Source organism: Ptychodera flava, assembly GCF_041260155.1.
Source record: "Ptychodera flava strain L36383 chromosome 23 unlocalized genomic scaffold, AS_Pfla_20210202 Scaffold_24__1_contigs__length_23054250_pilon, whole genome shotgun sequence".
Taxonomy (NCBI): Eukaryota; Metazoa; Hemichordata; class Enteropneusta; family Ptychoderidae; genus Ptychodera; species Ptychodera flava.
Window position 1 is genome coordinate 6,573,945 of NW_027248278.1, and position 18,688 is coordinate 6,592,632.

Here is an 18,688-nt window from a genome sequence, read left to right on the forward strand (position 1 = left end):
GAGGGAGGGTGGTTCAGGGTACCAACTATTCTTCTTGGTCTCCTCTCTCAACCTTGGAAACTCCTAATATTCGTGTTTTTCATACGGGAAATCTTGTATTAGGCTAAAGAAAGTCAATTTTCTAGCGTTTATGATTAGGCTGGCCTACCCGCATTTTTGTCGTTGAAAATTGCAGGCGTAAGGGTAGGATTGTCTATGGACTCTATGTCTCCGACAACATAACCAACCTGTATAGCATTCAGTACATTGTCGCCAACTCAAATTGACTTACTTATTTGGAAATAATATGGTTCCTTAGTTTGAAAGATGACAAAATGAAAATTCACCGAAAACTGCCAAAACATTAGCGCTGACAGTTTTAAGCACCCAAAGCCCTATTGTTGTACAATATAACTTGCTGTCTGTCACTGCCCTTTCAGGTAGCGTAAGACAATGTCAAAAGTGATTGTTCGCATTGCATATGAACAGGCACGTACATCAATATCGATATCGTTGATTCGGAGAGCCAAACATTGGGCTTAGAATCACGAAAGGGATTTTACACATGACTCCAGGGGGCGCCCTGATTGATATATCAACTACTGGTGCGCGATTTATCTTTACTTGAACTGCATGAACTAAATAAATGAAATAAAAAAAGATACAGAATGATCTTGACAGATGAATATTCTCCATTGACAATATCCTTTTGAACCCGGCTCGGAAAAAATGTCCGTATAATGTCATAGGTCACCAGGAGTTCAGAGTGCAAAGGGATATATTATTATTACTTGAATACTGACTGCTACTTTACACGCTTTGCAGAAAAGCATTTCATGATTCATTTATTTTTGGACTCAAGATACGGACGCCAACGAAAGATATGGCTACAGGTTCACCTGACTACGGTCCACCCATGTACATCAAGTGTGCAGACCGATTGAATGTACAAAAATAATCGCGTTTTCCTCGAATCTTAGTTTTCAACGTTTATTATTATTTCGTTGGGAGTCCATTACTTTGAGTTTTTGATCAGAAGAAAGTCACTCACCCTAGAGTACTTGTTTGTCTGAGCTAGACATACGTGTATTCGATCGATTCACATTGATAATATTATAATGTACAATTTGATAAGGAGCATTTGCATTTGGCTGTGGACTAATTTTAATCACAAAAAAGCCTGCTGTCAAGGGTTATGTTTGTTTGTTGAAGGGAGTGAGTAAATTGACATGATGACCAAGATATATACATTCGGCAAATAGAGGAATTCAATGTAATAGAGTGCATTTCGTAATTAAGACGATTGGAACTAATTTGGGATAATTGGATTTTCATATTTTTCAAATTTCTCAAAAGTGTTAGGCGCCATGTAGTTGAATGTTGCAATATCGCAAATTACTCATAAAAACAGGTGTGTAATATATAAAGAGTAGATGAGATAAACATTTTGTAGATTAAATCGACATTACTTCACCATCCAATTATCCCAAATTAGTTCCAATCGTGTTAATTCCTAAACCGAAAGCTAAGGGGGAGGGGGGGGGGGGGGGAGGAATCCGTGGCATTATTAGGCCAACCATATTTCGATGTGGAAATCAGAGAAAGACATGATAAATTATGTCTAAATTGCATTTTGTCACAGATTTCAGACCCAAGGAAATGACGTTTACAAGCTAATTTTACATTAACCGCTGCGATTTTGTGAACGAATTCGAAAATTTAAATTGCGCGAGGTGCGCGATACATTTGGCGGCCAGGCATCTTTCTAGTTTTGAAAGAGAAAAACATTTGTGTGGAATCGGCTTTAAATTGATATTTACGAGTGTTGACTAGCAATATGAAGTAGTTGCTCTTGTGCGACGTGTTCTGTCTTATGCGTGAAACAAAATCGAATATTGCAATTTGATACACTGCTCCTTATTTCGGATATGCGATTTTCGATATTGGTTTGGACCCGACAATGTTACATTTTTAGTGATAATCCCGTCTCACTCAGACTGATACATTTTAGACAAAACATCCATCCGCGCCTATACTGTCGACGGTTTCCTAAATAGCTGGTGTCTACATGTTAAAAGCGTGCTCCTTCCTGCCCTTGTGATACTTTCTGATAAAACTGCAAAGTTAGTGTCTATGCTGAGCCGCTGTTTACTCAGCCTGAGGCTAATTTGAAGTCTGGCACAAGGACAGCTATGGATCTAGAACGGCTGTCAGTCGATGATAGTTACACAAAGGCACTTCTTCAAGTTGATTTACGGGAAAAATGAAAAAAGAAAGTAAGAAAAGATATCGAGCTGTAGAGAACTGCAAATTAATTACGTGTTTACAAACCCCCCTCAATTATTTTATTCTGAATAAGGAACGCATCTAGCCGAAAAGTAGGTACCCTGAAACTTTGTCCACTCTGGCAAACGCAACTCAATAACAGCTCTATTGGGATGGGGGAGGGGAGAGAGCATGGTGACCATGTGCCGTCTGTTTCGGAAACAAAGCAGAGTAACTCGTTTGTAATTATATATGCCTGACTGAAACTTTCATTTACTTTAAAACTTATGATGTTGGGCATAGCCGTCCGACTTGTGACGCCAGGTCAAGGTCAACATCAAAGCCGCAATTTTCAATTCCAGGTTCTTGCATTAGTGGAGTTCTCCTCCCAGTCAAATACTTGGCCAGTATGATGTTCGATTTCTATACCATTAATTACACAAATTGATCTCAACCTTTTGGCTTCTTTTGCTAATCCTTCAAACAGAGTGTACAAGGTTAACGTTTGATTGACAGTCCGTTCAAATCGCTAATGGTCATTGATTCCCCAACACCAATGTTCGAATTTCCTAAAAATCATCTTCCAGTCGCGTTAGAATTTGAATGTAAACACAAGAGTTCGATCGTCAGCAGCTTCGCGCTGACTGCTTGGCAGTTTTCTGCCCTGTAGCGGCCGGAAAAAACTAAAAAGTGGCAGTTTCTGGAGGTGTGCCCGCGTGTTGCCTATTTGGTGTCACTTACACAGTGAACGCAACCACGGCTTCCCGCCCTTTTAAAAGGAGGCTCCGCCTTTACAAAAGAAACAATGACAAACGAATTAACTTCCTGTTCTACACCAAATTTCGATATTCGATTTATTCCTAGCATATTGCAAAGCGATGGTCTTCACATCTTCTCACTTGTTTCGTGCGAACATTGCATATGTGCTGGATTTCGAGCTAATACGCGTTTCGTTCTCTAATATCATCATCATATATAAGCTGGCCGCGTAATGCACGGCGTTACATGTAAATCCGATGTTGGAAATGCCAACTCTATAACGACAATCACAGAAACAAATATAATCCGTGGCATTATTAGGCCAACCGAATTTGAATGTCGAAATCGAAGAAAGAATTCTGAAATATCGTCATATTTCTTTCTGTGATTGTTTTTAATAAAATAACAACGAAAAGCTGTTTTGTTAATATTTGTCAATAAAGAGCAGTTTATTTATTTATTTATTTGTTTGTTTGTTTGTTTGTTTGTTTGTTTGTTTATATGTATTTCCGATGGTTAGGGTGAGGGTTAGGCTTAAGTTAGGATTAGAGTTAGGGTATGGTTAGGCTTAAGTTAGGGTTACGATTAGAGTTTGAATATATAGAGGGAGTAAATAAGTCTAACCTTAACCCTAACTTAAGCCTAACCCTAACCCTAACCCTGACTTAAGCTTAAAGCCCCAGTGCTGCTAACTTTTGATGATAATTTCACCATTTTTATTTTGAATGTGAACCATAATTCCTTGTTCTTCTCCCAAAAGAATGTTGATATACACAGTATCCAGCTTGTCAACTCAGCCCCTATGGTTGTAAACTGCATTGTTATTGTTGAAAACTGACTTCTGGTCCGGACTAGAATTCAAATGTAAACAATAACCATGCATTTTACACATATAGACGCTAAGTTGACAAGCTAAATAGTGGGTGTTTCAACATTCTTTGGGGAGTAGAATAAGAAGTTGCAATGATTTGTAAAATAAAAATAATGAAAAAAACCATCGAAATTTAGCAGCACTGGGGCTTAACCCTAACCCTAACCATCGGAAATACATATCAACAAACAAACAAACAAACAAATTAATAAACTTCTCTTTGTTGACAAATATTAAGAAAACAGGTTTTCGCTGTTATTTTATTAAAAACAACAAATAAACAAACACAAACACATATACACAAACAAACACAGACACAAATAAACAAGGAGTAAGAGCCCCCCCTGTGGTGCAGCAAGCGACGTTGATACGCAGGTTCATCATGAATGTAAGCAAGCCCGTTAAAGTTGATATGGGATGGGGGAGGGGGTGCATAGTTAGGTCTGACAGTTCGTAAGAAAGTAGGCTCGTAAGTAGGGAGGTGCATAGACTTCAAGTATGCAAGTTTAGCCCGTAAGTTGATAGTGTATAGTTAATTCTGTAAGTGTGCAGAATGTAATTATGAACGCTTTTCGTTTTGACTGAAAGCTTGTGAAACTTTTGCATTCTGCATATCATTGTAGGCAACATAGACTGTCTGCCACTGTGTAGGTTTGCACTGATGTATACCACACAGCAACCGTCGTGTGTCTAACCTCAAGCGACTGTGGTTTTATTTAAAAGAAGAAAACTGAATTGTCCATCATTGCGTCAGGAAACAGCAATTACTATCCGAATATTCATGATTTCAACTTCACTAATCGCGTTCCAAAAGCGTTCAGCCTTTTTGTTGTTATCGCAAGTTAGATCAGGTCAACTCAGGACAAGAATCTGAAGTAGTGTACATTATGCTTTTACGCTATCTTGACAAAAAGAAAATGTTTTGAACAAAAAGAAAATAGGCTTTACGAAAAGAAAATGCTTTTTATACAAAACAAACACCTATTTTCGTTTTGTGAATATGCATTTTCTTTGTGTTATAACCTATTTTCTTTGCATGAAAACCTATTTTCTTTGTGTAAAATCCATTTTCTTTGTGTAAAAACCCACCTATTTTCTACATGCAAAAAAAAAATTTTCTTTTAAAAAAAAACATTTTCTTTTCGTACAAAACATTTTCTTTTTGTAAAAAGCATTTTCTTTTCGTAAAGCCTATTTTCTTTTTGTTCAAAACATTTTCTTTTTGTACAGACCTATTTTCTTTTTGTACAAACCTATTTCTTGTTGCACAGCCTTCATTCATGTTGCAAAACGTATTTTTTTGCTGCACAACCTTCATTCATGTTGCAGAGCCCATCCTAGTATTCCAAAGCGACCATTCGTATTGGTCTCGTGTCACATCTGTTTGTGCTTGTCCAACTCACGTTTCTCTCTAAAAATGTGTTATTTTTATTTGAAATATCTTCTTCTATATTAATAAAATAACATACGCAAGTTCGTAAAACTTTCATTCTTGTAAGTATAACCTATGCTTGTATTCCAAAACGGTCATTCGTATAGGGTCATGTAACCTTCGAACTATGGCGTTTTGGTCAAAGGTTATTTGCAGACGCCACCAGTTATGTGCTATCTGTGTTACCGCAGTGCTGGTCGGCTCTTCTATGCGCATCTTCGCTTGCCAAGGTCTCGTGTCAGGGCAACATGGTCCCTCCTCCTATGAACCGTGGCAGTGGACCGTGGCTTAAACGACACTGTCATTTAATGCTCTGACCTCGCGTAGCAGAGCCGCTAGACTTACCAAAAGTCAGTGGGCTTGATAATGGCGTAATAATATAAAATACATTCCAGCAAAATTTGTCTTGATTTAATTTTACGTGAGAAGTGCCATTGCGTAAAGCTGCGTTCACAAATAATGGGGGGGGGGGGGGGGGGGGGAGGAACCGCGATTGAAATCTTTTTCAGTCTCCTCAATATCCTCATAAAAAAATTTCAAGTCCCCTCATCTGCATGCATATGTCAGAATTTTTCAAGTCACCCTCAAATTATCATCTAGCCGTATATTTATTAGGGATGTACGCCCAGACAAAATAAACATTTGCGCAGTTCCGCTCGCTGATGCTCGACACCACCTGATATCAGCAGTTTGTAGAGCCATATTCCTATGGCAAGTGTAAATTGATTCATTTTGTGGACTTTTGGATTTATCAATCTAGGCTGACCTGAGTTACTCTAACACTGGCCAGGTCAATGACACCTGAAGAGCACACAAGAGAGAGTAGGCAAACTGTGAATTCCTGGCTACATTTTGCCAAATTATGAAAATACTGAGCACAGGGACCTACCCAGTGACCGATTTTTTTCAAAAGTACCAGACATGTATGACTGAGATGCTACTTAAAAAATTTGTATGAAATCGACAATACTGGAAGGTTAAAATAGTACATCAAATTAACGATTTCATCTCAGAAATTTTGGATGTGATAATGGCAAATTTGGTAAAAATTCCATTTAGTCACACATATTTTCATTTAAATTAAAGTCTTTACTTTTCAAAGTTTTACTTTTGTCATTGTACGATGAGAATGTGAAACTTTCATTCACAGCATGAACTTGCAATGAATGGTTTTATATATTGCTTTACGCGAATTCATGAAAAACAATTACTTTTCATCGTACATTTGTAAAAAGTCAAGCATGGTGACCCATCTTTTTCTTTGGTATTTTATTATTCTAGTATACCAGAATTCAAAAATCCTTGATAAATAAGGACCCAGTCAAAGTCGTCATAAAGTATCGTCCAGTTGGAATACTTAGACGATACTAGATGATAGTATCGGATAGTATCGATATTAATCATAAATCGTATTATGTAACGAGTTCTAAGCGGTCATATTAAACTATACTAGACTCTAAGATCGATATTTTCTAGCATCGATACTAGACGATACATATCAAATATCGCCATTAGATGTGCAATGTCGCACTGCCCTCGCGCTAGGTAGGCTGGCGCTTAGATCGTGGGGTGAAGCAAGTCTACTGTAGGTGGGAGTGACCGTACGCGTCATTCTCCAAAGCGGTGTCGCTCGATTATGTGACCTGGTAAAAACTATATCCGCAACGTAGATTAAAACACTTAATACGAATAGGGGACAATTAATTACTCAATAAGTTGAAAAATATTCATTTAAAAGTCAAAAACAAAGATTCTAAGCGACTGGTGGGCTAATCTACTCGTGGCATCTGCAAATAACCTTTGACCAGAGCACATTTCACTAGAGCGCCATCTTTATTCGAAGGTTATGTGAACAATACAACATGAATGAAGGTTGTGCAACAAGAATGGAGGTTTTGCAATAAGAAAATACGTTTTGCAACATGAATGAAGGTTGTGCAAAAAGAAAATAGGTTTGTACAAAAAGAAAATATGTTTGTACAAAAAGAAAATGTTTTGAACAAAAAGAAAATAGGTTTTACAAAAAGAAATGTTTTTTTACGAAAAGAAAATGTTTTTTTTTAGCAAAAAATGTTTTTTTACACAAAGAAAAATAAGTTTTTACACAATGAAAATGGATTTTTCAAAACGAAAATAGGTTTTTATGCAAGGAAAATAGATTTTTACACAAAGAAAATGGAACCATTACAAAAAGAAAATGGTCTTCTACACAAAGAAAATGTTTTATGCAAAAAGAAATAGGTTTTCAAGAATATTGCAACGTTTGGCTTGCCATAAATAGGTTACATAGTTTCTTCTGCTGCGGTGAATAACTTTTCACTTGCCAGAACACAGTCCCTCCACACACTGTGGCCAGAAGAACGCTGGGTTGGGTCACATATTGAAAAGGCGCTAAAATCTGCAATTGTATCATGCACCTGTAATATATTAGTCTCGGTTTACCCAGATTGCAGTGGGGCTCTACTTCCGCCCGCCCGCCCGCCCATCAGTCCTGCATCAGTCTATCTTCAGTGTGGGCGGGCGGAAGTAGAGCCCCACTGCAGTCTGGGTAAACCGAGACTAGTAATAGATATGCTTAAGTACTGACGGGGTACTCAATTGTCGATTTGTGAATAAAGCTGCTAAATTTATATGTGAACTGGGAAGACAAGCGTACGGCAACAAGCTAGCTTCTCCAGGCTAGGGTTGCTCTTTGTATAACAACCGGGAAGTCTTTTGGTTTGGTAGCTCCATGGTAACAACTAACATGGTGGGTGTGTTTGGAGTTCAAAGTACAAAGTAAATAATTGGAAATTTTATACTATATATTAGACTTGGTCAAAGTCTGTGAATAAAAACCAATTTGGTGAATGATTAAGCAATAAAGCACACCCAGCGATGGTATACCACGAGATTTTGCCCAGTTCATGAAATATATGCACGAGCGATAGCGAGTGCATATATGAAGTGAACTGGCTCAAAATCGAGTGGTATACCTTTGCTGGGTGTGATTTATTGCTATTGTATCATAACAGTATATTGAAATTCTGGCGTGAAATGTCATAAAAGGAAGTTTGCTCAAGCTGAGAGCTCGCGCGTATGCTAGCCGTGATATGTCGCCATATACCACGGTTCTTTTTGCGTCTAGACCAATCAGATCGCTGTATTTGCACCATCAATATACTGGTATGATATAATATTACATACAGCACGATAAATTGTTGAGTGAGCGTGACTAGAGAGTCACGAGCGTGACATAGTGGAGTTACATCGCGGCAGGATTTTATGATTGTCAGTGAAGCTTTGCCAATCTAGTGCAGATCCTGCCCCTTTTTACCGCTGGCTGCGCTATACTGGCCAGGGTGGTTGACAGTTTGTTTATAGGTATATATACCTTGCACAAACCCTAGGCAAATGTAATCATTTTCTGGGGATATGTACAATTTTCTATTTTGTCATGTTTTGTCAAAAGTCATCTCCTGCAGAATTGTTTATCCAACAGCCTTGAAGTTTGGTTTAGATGTTGGATGACGTGGTGTCGATTTGTAACAAAGATGGAATCTATAATTGTTTCAAAACTGCTCGTCCGACAGCTTTGAATTTTGTGCACTGCTTTTTAGGGATGACGTAGTTCAAATGTGAGCATATTGTCTTAAAATCTGTAGACTATTTTTGGAGACAATTTTTGTCGAATTTGGTCAAAAATTATCTTCATAGTTACTCATCGGATAGCTTTGAAATTTGATGTACTGGTTCTTCTAGGGATGACTAAGTTGTGATTTATGAAATTTAACATTTATTGATTTGATATCTTTGAAATATGGTGTAGGTTACCTGTGCCTGGGGATGGCGTAGTTGAAGTTTTTGCAAATTATAATGAGATCTGCAGTGTGGTATTTTCTTTGCAATTATTGTTATTTTCTCTAGGTGTCCAGAGAAAGGGATGATAAAGATACAGGCATGATTTTCATTTAAAATTTTAGACTTTCTTCGTTCGTCGCCTTTTATGTCAAATGTGGGGATATTTGCTTTGCTTTTGAAAACAAAAACTCTCGAAAAAGACAATGTATCTCATCTTCAAGTGCGTCTTTACAGAAATCGCATACTCTTTCGACCCCATCATAATTTGAAAATCTACCTGTTTCAATTTTTAAAGTAAGAATACCTAGTCTAAACTGAGCTAAAAGTGATCTTTTTCAATGTGACAAATTACATTTTAAGTAATTTGCAAGACCATAATTTTTTTAATGTAGTGTATGTTTTTTAACTTCGGTTTATCTTTCACCTTAATTTCCCAATACTATAGAAGTTTCTTAGTTTTTCTTTGACGAGTGCAACATTACATGTATCGATGTTATGAAAAACTCATGAGAAAGCCTTCTAGTTATCCTATCATGTGGCATTGATAATAGACGCTTCCATAGTCTGACCATATTCAACTGATGCCTTAAAAGACAACTGTACAAGCCAATGTCACCATTAATGGCAAGTATGGGAGCAAATTTATAAACACCGAGAAAATATCTGATAGCCCGATTTTGAATAGCGTCACATTTCGGATTTGACCTAAAGCCCCACATGGCAGAACAATAATCCAATATTGGGGCAACACATGGGTGAAAAAGAGTAGTTAAAGTATTCTAGCGGAAATCTTTAAACCTGTGTATTTTAGAAATTACAGAACCAAGAGCTCTCCCTGTAGCATTGAGAGCGTTTCGGCAGTAACATCAAAATCTAACAATCCGTCCAATGCTACACCTAAATACTTATGCTTAGATACAATATCTGGGTCTGCATTACCATATTTGAAAGAAATTTACAATTGTTTTCATAAAAGCTATTAAGCGCTTGAGTGAAAGATTTTTACGTTTAAAAGCTTATACTGAGATATGCAAAACATTAAATATAGAGCACTTTGAAGTAACGTACATTGAACATAGCGTTTATAAATTTTTCTTCTGACATAACTGATCGGTATAAATCTTGTTAACTTTCCTCGCATACAATATAATGAACTTTATGGATCATTTTTGTATCTCCCGCATTCTGACACATTATCCATACAGTTTCAGACAACATTGGACTAAATTTTCGAACTTTTCAACAGGGTATTCTGTGCAAGTGTACCACCCCCGTCCATGGAACGATGTGACACCAAGCTACTACACTAGTGCAAACTTGAAGATATCACCAGATGTTAATGACTAATCATGGCAGAGGCTGCAGAACCCGCAGTTCGGATTCGTCCATTGAATCAGCTCTTCTACAAGTTAGGACAGCAATTGAATGCTCGCGATCTCGAGACTTTGAAAAATTTGCTAATTGGAAAACAACTAACAAGAGAAGAGGCAGAACGTGTGAAAACTGCAGGGGATTTATTTAATCTCTTGACGGAAAAAGGTTTCATTTCTGAGAACGATTTAAATCTACTTGAAGAATTGTTTAAAACCATTAGGAAGTCGACTTTGAGAAAAAAAGTGAAGAAGTTCCAAAAGAACAAAGTTGCAAGAAAACGAAAATCTTGTAAGTTCTTGAAATTGTATATGTATTGGTGAATAATCTTGGTCCATAATGATGGTCTGGTACCTCGTTTTTCCATACTTGGCCCTGGGTGAATAATGGGGAAATGCAGTCTTCAACAGGTAGAAATCTAAGGACAAATAGTGACCCACTGCAATAATCGGCACAATGTGGAGCAGCACAATTTGGTGCTTCACACGACACGCTAAATTTGTGTTATTTTATACATGCTTTATTTATCATCAATCCTCTTCTAAAGGTCTTTTCTGAAAAAAAAAAAAAACATTTAAAAAATGCAAGGTGTCTAATGTACCACCAAAAGATTTAAATATGACACTAGAAATCTCAGAAACAGAGGTTACACAAGCCAAGGGTCCTTGAAAGCCTTTTAATGTATAAAGCCTTCTCCAAAATCCTAGAAAACTACTTGAAAATAAAACTTAATCCATTGATAGTCCTGGAAAATACACAAAATCCCATAATAATTGATTTCTACCCCTCTCGAGAAATAAAAGTCTGTCAATCCAAGCTCTTCATGCTTTCAAACACATACACACACCACACACACACACACACACACACACACACACACACACACACATATGCACACAAACATACACAAGTATACAACTACCTTTATAGTGACTTCTCAGAACAATTAGAAAAAAATATATATGTTTTAAAAATTAAAAGAGAGAAAAAACATGACTTGGTTTAGTTTTGCAAATATTGCAAAAAATCGCGCAATTGTCAGAGTTCACAGGGTATCTCAAGTGTCAATCACACATTACTTTTGGCTTTGGTATACAGCCAATTTGCGTTAGTTAATGCAATAGATGTGCCAATGAACTTGCACAGGACTGTCATCCCCTGTAGTTATTTTCCTCCTACAAAGATGCAATTTTGAACTCTTCAACTGTCTGTAACACCAATTTGGGAGCAACTATACATCTTTTATGCATTATACATTTGTTTTTTGCACCCAATTGAAATATAATATGTATACCGATTAGATGTGAATGTTTCTATAAAAATGCAATGTGGATGTCATTGAGAAAATATCAGGTGATGTTTTGCATGGCCCTTTAATAGAAAAACCCTGTATTTGTAAATATCGCTAAATAATGAAGAAAATGCTGAGTGATGAAAAAAGGCATCTATAGTTCATCACACTGATTGTAACATGGGGTCATGATCAGTCTCAAGATCATTCCCTGTTTTTCTCTCCTGAAAAAATATGATTACAATAGTTCCACACCAAACCTTCAGATGCCCCAGTCTGCGCTCGAATCGCCTGTAATGGCTTGAATATTTAATGTCAAAACTAAAACTCCAGCGAACGAAAATATCGAAAATTGGCGAATAAATTCCAACAAATTGTGCACTCAAAGAAGTCACTCCGATAGATTTGTCCGAAATAAAGAATTAATTAATAATAATATGTACCGGTAAAATATTATGGTTCCAAAACTTATCAAATGCTGCAATTTATCCTCTAACACGATTGGAACTAATTTTGGATAATTGGATGGTGAAGTAAGGTCTTATTAACATACAAATATAAGCTCATCTGCCTTTCTTTTTAAGTTACACACTTGTTTTTATGAGTAATTTGTAATATTGTAACATTCAGCTGTAAGGCACCTATGAGAAATTTGAAAAATATGAAGATCCAATTATCCCAAATTAGTTCCAATCGTATTCTCTGTTTACAGGTCAATTATCAATGAAGGCCACTGTGAAGAGATTCAAACTACTACCAAGAGATAAAATATCACCGATCGATGACGTTACATTCACATTAAATCATATTGCAAGAAGAGTCTATGATAGTGTAGATCTTAGCAAAGAAGGCGCTCTTAACATAGTTGAAGATCATTTACAAAAGATCGAGGGACTTCTCGTCAAGAGATTCTTAAAAAAAGTGTATAGAATGTGTGGTTGAGTGTAACACCATTGCTGCCCTTGAAATACTTTGGTCTCAGTACAAGAGTGTGTGCTACAAAAAAGTTTTCCAGAAAGCCATCATCACTGATGAACTGTTGAAGAGTCTTCATGCTGAATATATCACCATGGAAGTGACAATCTCAGAAGAGGAGTACAGGGACTGTACAGAAGAAGTGGAAGCCTTACAAATAGAGGGTAAGTTATTGGTCTTAAGCCAGTACAATGGTACAATGTCACATGGGTGTACTTTACATGATTTGATGAGTGTTTGTGAAATGCATATTTCATAAAATTTCTGTCAGCAACATTGTGAACCAGTGTATCATGTCCCTGTTCAATTACTAGGCGATACAAACCCATTGTAGGAAGATAAAAGGGTGGTGCTAGAACATTTATCATGCTGACAAGTTAAGATTAAATGGTCTGAAAGTTCAGGAATTTTTAGTGTTAGATAGTTGTCCCATATTATCCTTGTTTTGGAGATCTAATGTATACCATTCCATGTACCGGTATGTTTTTAACCAGTGGTCATCTCAACACAACAAATTAGCTAGTGCAGCCATACAAATTACCTGTGAAAAAATGTTCAAATGTGAATGTCCTATAAATTTGAACATTTCTCATTGGTGAGTTATGTGAGTCTATTGGTTACGTGCTTGCATCATTACTGTTTAATCCTAATATTCTATTTCAAAAATGCACACTATTATAGAAATAACGGGCGACGACCATTAACGTTTATTGTGGGCAAGGGTGAGAGGAAAACCAAAAATTAACGGGCGATGCTTACCGAGCCCGTTAATTTTCGCTTTCTTCTCGCCCGCGCCATTTAATGTACGTATATAGTCAAGGAGGAGCCTGTTATTTCCATTATGTTATCAACAAAGCCAAGAAAACCGTCAAAATTTACGAAAATTTCTCACGCGAACAACAACGGGGCCCTAGAACTTGTAAAATACGCGACACACTGTCACGCTATGAACAATTATGCAAATCTGGAGATTTTTTTGAAAAAAGTGTCTAAACTTGGACGACAAGTGCTTCTTTTTATTTTGTGATTGATAATGATCTTTGTAAACAAATCACAATTCACGTTTTAGCTGTAAAGTTATGATGTTAATAGTCGCGCCAGCGGCTTACTGACTACGCATGCGCTTATTCATAATATACTATGCGAGTAACCGGAAGTGTACCCTTCTTTCATGGGCGCCGCCATGTTTTTTTTTTGAGTACTCGTAAATAAACAAAAACGAAACAAATTACCATTATATAACATGCCTTTTATAAAATATACCTCTTTTATTAGCCAGTAAATGTTATTATGCACCTTGTCGCTGATACAAAATATCGTTAATATAGATAAAGGGAGAAAACTGTCGTGCATATGAACGGGGGCATACGCAAAGAATGCTGGGATTGAATTATAGAAGAGCGCCCCCTGTGTCAATAATTAGATTCAAAAATTGCCAGTTTTTAGACGGAACGCTATAGTTTTCAGCTTGCAAGTGGAAGGTGGGCAGTGCGGTTACCATTGCAATGATAACGATTGCATAATACGTCCCTTGTTTATCGCAATAGGCTGTTATCATTGTAAAAATTGCCAATTTTTGTCCAAAATTTTTACACGCTACAGAAAATCTATACCTGCCCTGCTGCAGGGTTTGACGTCGTGTACGTACGTGAACTGCTTTCATCAGAGGGAAACTGGGCATAGTTGTCATATAAACGTTTATGAAGTAACAATTACAGTTTATCATGAATCAATACAAATAACATTGCCAATCTTTAATAACCCCTGGCGCGACACCAAGGGCTGAGCCCTATATAATATTAGTCGCGCCAGCGGCTTACTGACTACGCATGCGCGTATTCATAATATACTATGCGAGTAACCGGAAGTGTACCCTTCTTTCGTGGGCGCCGCCATGTTTTTTTGAGTGCTCGTAAATAAACAAATCCAAAACGTGCTCTCTATTATTTTATAACATGCCATTGATAAAATATATCTTTTTATTAGCGAGTAATTATTATTATCCACCCTGTCGCTGATACAAAATTTCTTATCACGCCTAAAAATTAATAGAAGAGGGAAAACTGTCGTGCATATGAACGAGAACATTCGCAAAGAGTGCTGGGATTGAATCTTAGAACGGCGCCCTCTGTGTCAATAACTATGTGCAAAATTTACCCGTTTTTAGAAGTAACGCTGGTTTTCAGCTTACAATATCGGAAGTTTGGCGGTACAGTTACTATTGCAAAGTTAATGATGGCACAATACGTCCCTTGTTAAACAAAATAGATAGTAATCATGGTAAAAATTGCAAATTTATGTCAAACTTTTTTACACATAACAAAAAATCTATACCTACAGGGTCTGACATCGTGTACGTGAACTGTCATCATCATCAGGGGGTAAACCGGTCATACTTGTACAAACGTATATAGAAAGTAACAATTAATTCTATTTTATTCTTTATGATTACTAATCATGAATCGATACAAATAACATTTTTAATCTCAACACCTGGCGCGACACCAAGGGCTGAGCCCTATATAATATTATATATATTATTCATATTCAGGGCATATAAATAAATCATTACTTGGTTTTTGTGGTCAGTCACGTGGTTCAGCTTGACCAATTAAAATCTGATGGACAGGGCATGGTAATATAATTTCCATTTTAGTTCTGCTTACAGACCTGAACAACCATTTAGAAATTTTTTCAAAGCCAAAGTTTCTGCTCTATTATCATCTAAAATGTCTCAACTTGTTTATGAATATACCCCATTATAGGTACATTCCAGCAGCTTCTATTGCAATACTGTTTTAATGGATTGTTGCTCATAAGTAGCAATGCTTAAACATAATAATCAACTTTAGAGAAATTCAGATTATGTTGTATCTGCAGACACTTTCTTGATGAATTTACAGCTTGAATTGTAGGTCACATGTGTATGAAAGTTCATCTCAAAGACATGTTTCTGATATCAATATGTAGTTTCTTTCATAGTTTTAGCAACAAGCAGAAATGGTGATAGCAAAATTTCATATTATTGTCATTGAAAGCCTATTCAGGGTCTATAACCAAGCATTGTAAATATTTTAGCAAAATTTCACATTATTGTCATTGAAAGCCAATTCAGGGCCCGGAACCAAGCATTGTAAATATTTTGGATACTTTGCATTGTGCACCTACAACATAGAAAGTGAATCAGATGACATGGCAAAGCATATGTGCAACTGTTTCAGTAGCAAATATCAAAAAACATTTTCACAAGTTTACTGCAATGCGCTTTGAAGTCAGTCTATCAGAATTGATAGGATTGGCATCTTTGACAATCCCGATGCACTGTCACTGATGAAATTGTGTGCAGCAATCATTACAGAGCTCTAAATTAACTTTTACATGGTGGTCCATGTAGATCACTAAAAATATATTGTGGTCCAAAGAGAAAATATAGGGTTCACTTCAATAATACAATGTTTATGTTATTTTAATATCATATAAGGCTCAGTGTCACGCAAGAGGTTAAGACTAGAAATCCGAATGGAGAAGCACTGTCGACGCCTTAATGATGAAAATAGTAAAGATCCTTTAATTATAAGTAGTAAGACAGAACTGTTTTCATTCAAGCTCAACTTTCAAACTTCAGCTAATTCATAAATCTAGAACGCTATTTCAAGTAAAAGGCGATAATTATCGTTTTTATCCGATATATCCTTGGAAAACTTTTTCACTTGAGGCCCGGCTTTCTAAACTTTAGCTTATTTAAGAATTTAAAAGGTTATTATCCGGTATGACTGAAATTTTTTTCACTTCAGGCCCAAATTTCTAAACGTCAGCTAATTTATCATGAATTTAGAACGCTATTTAGAAAGCGATAACTGTCGTTTTTATCCGATATATCCTTGGAAATTTTCTTCATTTCAAGCCCGGCTTTCTCAATTTCAGCCAATTTATCATGAATTTAGAACGCTATTAAGAGGCGATAATTATCGTTTTTATCCGATATATCGTTGGAAAACTTGTTTTCACTTGAGGCCCGATTTTCTAAACTTAAGCTAATTCATAAATTTAGAATGCTATTTACAAAGCGATAATTATCGTTTTTAAACGATAACGCGTTGAAAATCCTTTTTCACCCGAGGCCCGGCTTTCTAAATGGTTCCATAGTTTACTTTTAGCACGCAGCTAGGAGATGGCAGCCTGGCTGGCGTCACGTATAATAATACTTTAAGCATTAATTGGCACCTCTACTTAAAAATCGGACAAGACAGTCGAAGAACGAGAATAATCTCAACACAGTTTGTTCATTTGAACTGTGGCAGTATGGTTACATTTATTTACATTTGTCTTCACGTCATTTACCAGTTTATTTGTCATAAACAGTAATAGAGGCTATTTGGTGGTCTTTGTTTCTGACGAACGGAAAACATTCAAAATTTTTGTTCATTACAAATTTGTAATGCTTATTCACTGCCACGTCGTAACATTCAACTTCTTGCCCGTTGCAATGGTCAAATATATACGAGGTACTATTCTTTTGGGTCTATATGACAAGTCACATTTGAGCTGTGGATTTAAAACTTTCCTCTAGGGGAACTGAAACTGGTATTATTTTCCTTGTTCTACAAGACTGCTCCTATACAAGCTAAAACTTTTTACTTTGAACTGGTTGGGTAAACACAGACGACAACAGAAATTTTGTACCATGGCATGGGTGAGAATTGTTTCTCGCTCGAGATACTGTCTCATGTCGAGGTTATATGATCAGTGTGCACATATACAGGTTGTATAAAATTTTCCCTTTGGACACCGATAACTTTTCGAAAACTTTCACTTTGATGCCATGGGAAACACAAGATGACGATGACAACAGTAGCACGTCTTTTCTAACCTCAATGATGGACGGCACGGTCACGTGTCCAAGGTGATGATGGTTATGAAAATGCTTACCCTAGCAAAGCGTTATTAATTTCCTGGTTCTACCACAATATTTCGTTTTTATCCACCGTATCGTCCGAACCCTTTTCTTCATTTAAGGCCCGACTCTAGACGTGGTTCAAGTCGGTGAATTTTCAAACAATAAAATCATTTATAATAGTTTCTCTTGAGTCTCTCCTATTCGTACAAAGCTATTCGGAATTTGGTAGCCCAGGCCAGGTTTCCCAGCGATTGAATGCGTTACCTTTGAGTCTGGGCATTATAGTGAGTTAGTTTCTGCCGGATTCACGGTGAAACTCCCCTGTACAGCGTTCACCCCACTCATCGCGTCCACTCACACTGCGCGTTTCACATGAAAGCAAAATACAAATCATTGCGTTCACTCTATTCAAACATTCACAAATCACAGACTTGAACCAAGTCTAGCCCGACTCTCTAAACTTCAACTAAATTTAGAAAGTAAGCCCTGAAGTGGAATTTTTTTTCCTTCGATATATCGGATTAAAACGATAATTGACGATTTCTATTTTTTTCTAAATTTATAAATAAGCCGAAGTTTAGAAAGTCGGAACAGAAGTGAAAAAAGTTTCCCAATAATATATGACATAAAAAACCGATAACTATCGCTTTCTACAAAGCGTTCTAATTAGCGGAAGTTTCGAAAGTCGCGCTTGAAGTGAAAAGGTTTTCCAAGGAGATATATATATATATATATATATATATTATATATATATATATATATATATATATATATATATAAGATAAATATCGTTTTCTAAAAATGTCTTTCTTAAACTGTCATTTTACAGCTTCAAGCAGTAAAGTTGACCATCGACATTCAGTTTAAACGATTGCTACATCATCTGAGAGCAAGAGTACGGTGAAATTGCACAAGGTAAGGTATGATTCGCTAAAAATGCGGCCCCGTGTGTGCCTTGAGCGTGTACTTCACATTTGTAGTGCTGTGTAACGTGGGCAAGGTATAGGG